Source organism: Coloeus monedula (assembly GCF_965178545.1).
Source record: "Coloeus monedula genome assembly, chromosome: 1".
NCBI classification, from domain to species: Eukaryota; Metazoa; Chordata; class Aves; order Passeriformes; family Corvidae; genus Coloeus; species Coloeus monedula.
The window spans coordinates 63,132,204-63,142,155 of NC_138781.1; positions in this window are offsets into that span (position 1 = coordinate 63,132,204).

Here is a 9,952-nt window from a genome sequence, read left to right on the forward strand (position 1 = left end):
GTTGCAGAGTAACCTATAAAAGAATAATTAGTGGCTTGTTGTCACTAGATTTAACATTAAGTGGAGGGTTTTTTTTAATTACCCAACCAAACTAATAACACGCCTTGTCATTGGCCAGGTGTAAAATCAATGTATTTTAGCTAATTCTGAGAAGGGCTGACTTTGGACAGTCCCTGCCCAGTGGTTTTGGAGTTCTTTGAAATTAATTAAAGCCTTGTTTTTCCAGTCAGTATGCTGCAGACATACTTGAAATAATTAAGTGAATATTTAAATGTTTGACTTGTGCTATTCACATATAATTTTTTTTTTCCTATTAATTTGAAAGGTAACACCTTCAACTTCAAAATAATTGACACTTTCATTAAATATGCTGTTCATGGTCATTCTCAAAAAGTTCTAAATTCCTTTCTAAAAACATAGCAGTGTCATTTGAGTATGTCTGGGATTGAAGATCCTTTGCATAGAGAACAGACACTTAAATTTAGAATTAGAGTGCTTTAGCTATGTAACACCGTGAACAATCTCTTCTCTTGCGTGCATTCAGAGGTTTACTGAAATATTGCTAGGAAAAAACCAAACCAAACCAAAACAAACCCCGAGAAATAAGGGTCACTTACTGTGGAGTTATTGCAATCTCTCTAGACAGCTTGGCCAGTGCCCACCACTGATGACTGGCAGACTTGCTCTTGGAAATTAGATTCTTCAGCTGAGTAGGTGAAAAAAATGATTGTGGTGCTTCTCCCTCTTCCAAAGCTGACATATAAATCCAAGTCACAATATCTAAAAAGTTGAAGAGATTATTCCATTTTACAACCTTTCAGGTACCTTGTCTTGACATATTCCTAACGTGGACAGAAAGGTTTACCTTTTATCTTGTGAAAGATTGAGTTTATATTGAGTATGAGAGGTACACATGTCAGCTGGTAGGACAGCAAGGAAATAAGTTTTTGTTGTCTGGTCTTGGCTAAAAATGTGTGGGTTGGAAAAAGAATGGATTGATTTCATCAATATCTCAAAGCAAATTCTGAATCATTTAGATGCATACAATTTCTTTTCTCCAAATTCTAAGTATTGCTTGAAAAGAAGATCAATGAAGAGGCCGATTTAGATAATATTCCAAGACTGCCTTGTCAAGATTAGAATCTTCCTGTTATCTTACCCTGATAGTTTGCCACACAATGGTTTGGCTAGAGAGGTCCCGATGAAGGCTGCTGGAATCTCAGGAAAATTGTAAAGGTCGCAGGCAGTGGCAGATTCACAGCTGACAAAAAGTGTTCAAGAAAAGTGGGGAAAATGTGTGATTTTTGTGAAATTTGGCTTAATACAGCTGAACAGATTCAATTGGATTCAGTGCCAGCAAAGGAGGAGCAGCATAGTGATGATTAGGAAGCATTACTTCAAAACACAGCACCTAGGGGTGATTGTGAAGAGCCTAGTTCTGTTCCTGTTTTTCTGTTCCTGTGTCTGAAGCTGCTAATATGAAAGTCCTCCAGACATACAATTTGTTCAGCCTCCTCACAGTTCTCCGGAATTCTCATCCTGCTTAGCTGCCTAGGGACTTCTCCTTTAAAGGAGCTATGCTTCACATCTCATTAGAAGACTCTGTATCTTTTTCTAAGATTAATCCAACTATCAAAGTCCCGTTTTCAAGCAGGTACCAAAACTGCCTGCCAACAAAGTGGCTGGTACAGTTGCTTGAACAGCCATCGCTGAGATAATAGTGTCAGGGAAGTTCATGTCGAGGATGTCTGGGCTAAAGGACTGCTCTTCCTGATACCCAGTCAGAAGAAGGGATATCAATAGCCTAAATTGAGAAAAAGCACGAGACATGGTTAAAACAGGAGGGTTTACTTTTGGGAATAGTTGGTCTAATGAGGTATAGCTTTCTCATCAACAGTATTTTACCATTGCGTTTCAGTGTCTTTGATAATGTGAAAGCATCCCTCATGGCTTTCTCCACATCTGGGGCTTGTAGAACACCTTGCTCTTTGTCCTAGTTTCATCTGGGATTGAGTTAATTTTCTTCCTTGTAACCAGTACAGTACTGTGGGCTTGGATTCAGTATGAGACTGATGTTGATAACACACTGATGGCTCAGTTGGTGCTCAGCAGTGCTTACCCTGAGCCAGGGGCTTTTCAGGTTCCTGTGCTCTACCAGTGAGGAGCTGCACAAGGATCTGGGAGGGAGCATGGCCAGGACAGCTGACCCAAACTGGCCAAAAGGGTATTCCAGATCATACGATATCATGCCCAGTATATAAACTGGGGGGAGTTGTGCTGGGAAGGGCATGTTCTTGCACTTAGCTGCATGGGGAATTGGAAGGGAAGTGTGCTTTGTGGAGGAACTATCATGGTACTAGGTGTTTCCTAGCTGCAGCAGATCATTGGGGAAAATAAGCAAATTTTGAGGGGCCACTTGTTATTTGTGACAGAGTTGCATTGTTGGACTAAGTATCAGAAGTTCTTCAAAATTAAGAATTGCCAAATGTATCGACAGAAACCCATGTTTTCAGGTTACTTGGACTCTTTCCACAATTAGTTCAATATGCAAAATGTCATTAGGGATCTAAAATCTTTCTTGCGCTGTCAGCTGGGTCATGAAACAAACAGGCTGTCTGTAACTATAAACTGTGTTTCAAATTTGTTTCTACGAGCATGAACCCACACAGAGAACAGTCCTGTGCAAATATGTGTCCAGTCAGGCACACATTTGGATGGTGTAATCAGTGGTACAGAAATAATCAACCTGCCCAGAAGTATCACCTCTGCTAGCACCTTTCAGCAATAATGCAGCACTATTATTCCAACCAGTTTGGCAGCCAGACTGTTTCTTCACTGTCTGCTCTTGCTCATGGGGAAAAAAAAAAAGCCTACAAGTACTGTGTACCAAGACTGAGAAACTAAATTTTAGAAATTTGAATTACTTAGAAGCTGTACTTAACCCAGACCTTTTGAAGGGTAATAAAGAGTAACTTTACTTTTCAGCTTTGTAAGCACTCTTGTAACTTGCCTGTCTCCCTTTCCGACATCTTTTCCTAAACAAAAATCCTGACAGATAATGTTTGTCCACAATCTTCCATGCTGGAATAACTATTCACTGTCTTGTGGCACAGCAGTCAGATAACATAGGAAAGGGTGCGGAAAAATAAGTTGTTTTCTAGCTAACACAAATATGTTTACTGATACTGACTTATAAGTGTCTCTGATCATCTACTGACAGAGCAGCTTCTACATTTGCCCTACGAATGAGACACTTTGTGACCTCATGTAAATAATTGGTTCAACATCCACTCTCCTGTTTTGAATTAGATCTTTAGAGTGTTACTAGTAATCAGTTACAAAGTGCATAAACTCAACATATACATATATATATATATAAAATAGAATCACAGAATGGCTTGGGTTGAAAGGGACCTTAAAGATCATCTCGTTCCAAACCTCTCTCCCATGGGCAGGGCAATTGCTTAAAGCCCCATCCAACCCAGCCTTGAACATTTCCAGAGATGGAGCATCCACAGCTTCTCTGGAAAACCTCTGCCACTGCCTCACCACCCTCACAGTTAAGAATTTCTTCCAAATATCAAATCTAAACCTACCCTCTTGGAGGCTCTGTATCCATTAGACCAGCACTGCCCCATCATAAAGGTCAGGAAAGATCAACCTTCTAAGCTTATTCCCTCAAGCCCTCAGTTTAATTTCCTGATTACTATGCAGTCTATTATCCACATTCTTTTATTACCAATTTGTTTGTCTGTTATTTTGGACATTCTTCAAGCCTTAAGTTGCACTTTGTTTCTATGCATAACTACCATTCGCAGGAATGGGGCATCCACAACATCCCTGGGAAACATGTTCTACTGTCTCACCACCTTCACAGTAAGGAATTTCACCCTAATAGCTAATCTAAACCTACTCTGTCAGTTTTAAGTCATTCCCCCTTGTTCTTTCACTACATGCCCTTGTAGAAAGTTCCTCTCCATCTCTCTTTAGCCCCCTTTAGGCACCATTTATCAATTTTTAAAAACCCAGGCAATGAAGTTCCTTTGTATATGAATAATATCATCAGTAATTTCATCATATTGACAATCTCACATGGTTTCAGGTGGATAGAAAAAAAACTCATTGCTTTTTGGCAGCTATCTTATAGGCGTGTAGGTACTGGCAATGGCCTTTTGGGGTTGGTTGGCCATCTGGCCAGCCACATCCTTACCCACACAAGCATGATCAGCAACAACCTTCCTCTTCACGAAATACCTGCAGGATTCATTTAAAAAGTTTCTGACCTTTATTCACAGTCCTGGAGAGTAAAGCAGACAGCAGTGCCACAAACTGCATCCCATTGACCCGCTAGTGTTTTACCTCTTGGAGCTTTCTCAGTGACTGGCACTTTCTCCAAGGAAACTTCTAAAATGGAAGTTCAGTTAATTCTGGCTGTGGGTATTTCCTTTCCTAGGAGGAGACATTGAGTGCTTGAGTGACTGGACATGGATTTCTGCTCCAGCCTGGAAATATGGGAGAAGGCAAATGTTGCTGGAGGCATGAGCAGGTCACAGGGTGTGGAATTATTACTAGAATTACTGGGGAAAGAATACTGAGACCAAAGTTATATCCATATCCTAAGAAAGGATGCAATGGTAAGAAAACTTTCAGAGTGGAATGTGGTTGGCATGTAAGGAATCTGTTCCCCGAGCAAACATAGCCTGCACCTTTAGATGCTGGCAACACTGGGGGAGCTTTGTGAGCTGACCTTAGAAGAAATAGAGTGGAGGGTGGAGCAGAGTGGAGACACCACAGGCAGGCTCAGTTGTAAATCACTGCCAGTATGGAACTAAATGATGCTCTATAGCTCATAAACCACAGAGCATCTGCCACACAAGAGATGTATTGGTTGCTGAACTAGCAATTGATTAATTTTATGGTAAAATTGTGCCCTGTGGATGACATTTGCTCATTATAATACCAGAAAACACCTCCATCCCAAAAGCTACCTGCCTCCAAGGTGTGACCACTGCTCACTGAGCATGTGCTCAACATTTTTCCAACCTATACTTTTAAAATCAAAATGAGAAAATTCTACACCAATCGGTATGACAAGAGTCACTCAAGCTCCACCTAAACATAAAAAAGTAGTACAATGCCTTCGTGTGTGTCAGGCAAGATATTTTTGTAGGAAAGGCACACATTGTGCAAAGCGCTGGGGAAAACTCATCTGTACCACTGTGGACATTTGTCATTCCTCAGGTTCAAGGAGGAGAAATTCCATGTGAGGTGAAGGCAAACAAAGACTAAGCAGCTGAGTAAGGGCATGGAGGGCCTATGGAATAAGAACGAAGGGCAAGACAAAGGCTGAGAGGCGTGTCATCACATTCAACAAAGATAACAAGGATGAAGACCAAGAAAGGAAAAGAATTACTGAAGTGCAAGGAAAATGATGGTCAAGAACACAAACCAATTCAGTACTTCTTTCCAAAAGGAAAACCTCACCATCAACAGTATGGTAGCAAATGTCCCTTGGTGTATTGGGAAGAATGGTGAGGGAATCATGCATGCTCTCTATGCCTCTGCAAAGTTAATGCAAAGGAAACCAAAACCCTATCTTTCACCTCTGGCATCACCACAATCAGATATGCCCTTACTTACACAGTCTGAACGTACATATCAATTTTGACACCAACATAGAAAATTACAAGCATAATATATTCCTTCCTCTTTCAAGGCTCAAAATACTAAATCCTGAAGGAAGAAGAGACTTACCAGGCTTTTGTATAGGTTCTGACCATTTCCACATGAATGGAGATGAACAAATAACTTTCAGAAAGGTTTAAGTCACCAAGGAACTGTGAAAGTTCTATGCTGTGGATGGAGCCCATTTTGTATCCCATATAAACACAGCCAACTGGGCAGCTTAGTTTCAGTGGGAAAAGGAGATGTGAGGGTGATAGCAACAACGGGCTGTTTTACAGTTTGGAAATTTGCCTGGCTGTGCTTTGGGCATGGATCCAAATGTTCTAGGTCTGAAAACAAATAGCCTTTTGACCACACCTCCTTCCCCTTGTTTTTCAAAGCCTGTGTTATTTCCATAGTGGTCTCTTGGCACTGTTCATTCCAGCCAGTGGAATACATTTGATTGCATTCTGGCTTTTGAGCCAAAAGTGTAGTGATGGCTTCAGGTTGAGGGAGAACAAGGCTTGGGAATCTCCTGGGAGATGTGACCAGTCTGTGCATCGAAGAGGTCTTGCTCACATACTCAGGGAATTGCCAGTTGCTAGCACTGAGATCAGAAGGGGTTTTCCCCCACTGCAGATTGTTTCTGGTCCATGGGGATTTTTGCCTTCCCCTGCAGCACCAAGCATGACCACTGGTCAGGGCTCTCCAGTCCCTTTCTTCCAGGTTGCTCATGCACCTTGAAGAAGACCTCTTGTGCCCTGCAGCTGAGAGGAGGAAGGCTTTCCCCCCCCGCCATGGTGGGCTAGCAAGTGTCTCCAGCAGGTGTTTTTGCCTTCTTCTGCAGCACTGAGCATGGCCCCTTGCCAGGGCTCCTCTGGGCCCCTACAGCTTCGTTCCTGCCTGCTGCACTTGCACTTCCCAGCCACCACTGGTGCCCTGGGTCTCTCTCACTCTCCTGCCCACTGCAAGCTTGGAGCAAGAGCGAGCTCTGCTCTCCACTTTGCTCAATTTTCCCAGGGGTTCTTGCTTCTGGTGAACAGCCTTGGAAGCCTTCCTTCCTTGCTTGGAAGGGCTCCGGGCTTGCTGTCCCATCCAGAGGGGATGCCATTTTTCCACTCTTTCAGAGGACAATACAAGTGTGGATCAGGGACAAGAGCACATTTCATTCATCCTTGGCCAAGAAGCACAGTGGAGCACATTTTGGAAGGCAAAAAGTGTGCTTGACATCGATATGTGCCCTACTTTGGATAATATCCCATGGTACCATACACCTCTTTGCTCTCTTGTGTGTAGTCAGTACCAATCCTCATTCTTTTCATCCTCACTCTTCAGGAAACAGAGACTGCTTGGGCTGCATTCCTGCTGCTGCTCTCTGTGCCTCTGTAGCTTTTCTTTGCCAAACTGCAAGGAATGTTTTTTCAATCTAAAGTGAAGAATGCACCAGCCTACTCCTGGCTACACCTGTACATTGTGTTAATGCTTGCAAGCATCAGCTATGAAACAGACTCAGAAAAATAACAAAAAATGACATAACATTCAGATATAAAATTCAGATATAAAAATAAAATACCATTTCCCTTTGTAATATTTCAGATTTATGTCCTAGAACATATTTTTGAAGATGAAAAAGACTTGGTATTTCAGGCAAATAACAGTCTCATAGTTATTTGACTCATGGTGAGCGTAGGGAATAAGAATAGAATAGAATAGAATAGAATAGAATAGAATAGAATAGAATAGAATAGAATAGTTCTGCTGTGTTATGCCCAGAGTTTTGCATGACAAGCTATGACCCAGGTCTGAGTGTTCCATCCAGGAGAGCAGCTCTCTGCAGTGTAAGTCCCGAGCCCATCCAGGAGACAGGGCAGAGACACCTACAGCATCACTCAGGCTGAGCTGGAATATGCTCCTGGAGCCCTGGGCAGGAGTGGGAGGTGGAGAGGGGAGGGCAGCCTACAAGCACAGCCAGGAGCCTGGCAGAAGATCTGCATTATTCATGTTCTCTCCTGTAGACATTTATGGTTGGCCACTTTGGAGACAGAGTTTTGGGCCAGATGAACCTCAGCTCTGATGGAGCAGTCTTGTTCTCTGGGTCTTGTGTTTTAGTGGGTTTTTCCAAGGGAAACAGCTCAGGTATTTCTACAGCTGAGTACAAGGGAGGAAAAAAATCCACAGGGAAATGAACATGTATTGCTCACATCAAATGGTTTGTAACCATTTAGTTCTGAAGCACCTCTTGCTCCAGACTGAGGGATTGATCTTAAAGGCCAGATCTTTAATCTGAGTGTCAGAGATGAGGGAGTTTGCCATCCTGTGGAAGCCCAGCTAAACTGGATAAACACAGAAGACTTTCAAAAACCACAGTTTCTGTGTGCTTTTTGCGAATGTGTTCAGGTGATCAAATGCTCTTGAAGTTATCCACAGCTTTCAGCCCCATCAGAAGGTACATATCTCCTTCCTACAAAGTGACAGAGCCAATGCCCAGGCTGGGACACTATTGCCCATTCCATCCCTTCTTCTAGTGAAGGGCTGGAAAGAAACGTCATCAAAGATATCCTGAGCATCTAGGGGTAAGGAAAGGAGGAGGAAGCAACAAGACCCAAATAAAATCAAATTGGATCAAATTGAATTGAAAAGAGCTGAGTTGGAAGGGATGATCATTGAGTCTAACTGCCTGACTACTTCAGGGCTGACCAAAATCAAAAGCATGGTATTAAGGGCATTGTCCAAATGTCTCTTAAACACTGACAGGCTTGAGGGATTGACCACGTCTCTCAGGAGCCTGTTCCAGGGTTGAACCCAGGGTTTGAACACCCACTGGGTAAAGAAATGCTTCCTCTTGCCAAGTCTGAACCTCTTCTGAGGGGCACAGCTTTGAGCCATTCCCACATGACCTGGCACTGGGTCCCACGGAAAAGAGGGACCTTTTCCCCTTCCTCCCTTCAGAAAATTGTAGACACCAGTGAGGTTGCCCCTCAGCCACCTTCTCTCCAAACAAGAACACCCCAGTGTCCTGAGCTGCTCCTCACAGGACACCCTGTGAGTGAGCACCACAGCTTCGGTGCCTTCCTCTGGATGCATTCAGGGACCTTCATATCCTTTTGAAATTGTGCAGCCCAGAAGCACACACAACACTCAGGGTGAGGCCACGCAAACACCAAATACAGCAGGATAACCCCCTCTTTGGAGTGGCTGGTGAAGCTGTGTTTGATGCATTCCAGGGCACGGTTTGCCCCCTGGGCTGCGTGGGCACACACGGCTGATTCCTGTTGAGCCTCCTGCCAGCCCCAGACCCCTTCTGCAGCGCTGCTCTCCAGCCACTCCTCACCCAGTTTAGACTTGTGCCTGCCATTACTCCTTCCTAGGTGCAGAATCTGGCATTTATTCTTGTTCAATTTCATGCCACTGATGTTTGCCCAAATGCTCCAAGCTACCCAGATCCCTCTGCAAGCCATCTTGTCCCTCAGGAGAGTCAGCAGCACCTCCCAGTTTGGAATCATCAGTGAACTTGCTCAGGGTGCATTCAAGCCTGCATCCAGGTCATTGATAAATACATTGAACAGAACTGGCCCTAGGACTGATCCCTGAGGAACACCACTGGTGACCAGTCACCAGCCAGATGTGGCCCTGTTCACTGCAACCCTTGAGCTGTGCCCTTCAGCCAGTTCTTCACCCAGCACACCATGAACCCACTCATCCCACAGTCAGAAAATGTGCCCCAAAGGATGCTGTGATGGACAGCATCAAAAACCTTACAAGACCCGAGAAAAACTACATCCACCGCATTCCTTTCATCTGCTGGGCAGGTGACTTTATTATAGGATACTGAATTATTTAAACTGGACCTTTTTTTTTATGAATCTGCATTGACTATGACTGATGATTGCAGTGTTCTTGAAGTGTAGTGATAGGACAAGTCCTAAGTTTTAAATGAAAAGAGAGTAGATTTAGATGAGATATGAGGAAGAAATTGTTCCATTAGGGTGGTGAGGCACTGGCACAGGTTGTCAAGAGAAGCTTGTCCATGATGCCCCATCCCTGGAAGTGTTCAAGGTCAGGTTGGATGGGGCTCTGAGCAACCTGGTCCAGGTAAAGGTGTCTCTACCCATGGCAGGGAGCTTGGGTCTAGATGATCTTTAAGATCTCTTCCAAGCATTCTGTGATTCTGCTATATTGTAGGGCAACCTCCCCTGTGTTCACCTCCCCATTAACTACTGGAATTAAATTTTCTGCATTTCTGGTAGAATTCCCTTTTACTACCTTGTTCATTATAATTTCTTTAAAG